The sequence below is a fragment of the Heterocephalus glaber genome, unplaced genomic scaffold (genome assembly GCF_053883595.1).
Source record: "Heterocephalus glaber isolate CG9 unplaced genomic scaffold, H.glaber_assembly_v1.0 deba00001481, whole genome shotgun sequence".
In the NCBI taxonomy this organism is placed as follows: domain Eukaryota; kingdom Metazoa; phylum Chordata; class Mammalia; order Rodentia; family Bathyergidae; genus Heterocephalus; species Heterocephalus glaber.
The window spans coordinates 66,552,541-66,552,834 of NW_028258317.1; positions in this window are offsets into that span (position 1 = coordinate 66,552,541).

The window sequence follows — 294 nt, forward strand, 5'->3', positions numbered from 1 at the left end:
ATTCCATTCTTGTTACATAAGATCTTCTTACATTTCAATGAGAGAACATAGTATTCAAGAGTTCTAGTTGTTATTTTCACTTATCAAATTACCTCAAAACCTAGCAGCTAAAAATACCCATTTATTTTGCTCACTATTTGTGGGTCAGATGTTCTGAAAGGGCTTGGCTGGGCAATGTTGCCCAGAGTATACCATGTAGTTGTAGCTTGATGTTGGCTGAGCCTGTGGACATCTAAAGGCTCCACATGTGGATTTTGCAGGGAGTAACCAAAAAACTCACAGGAGACTGATAAG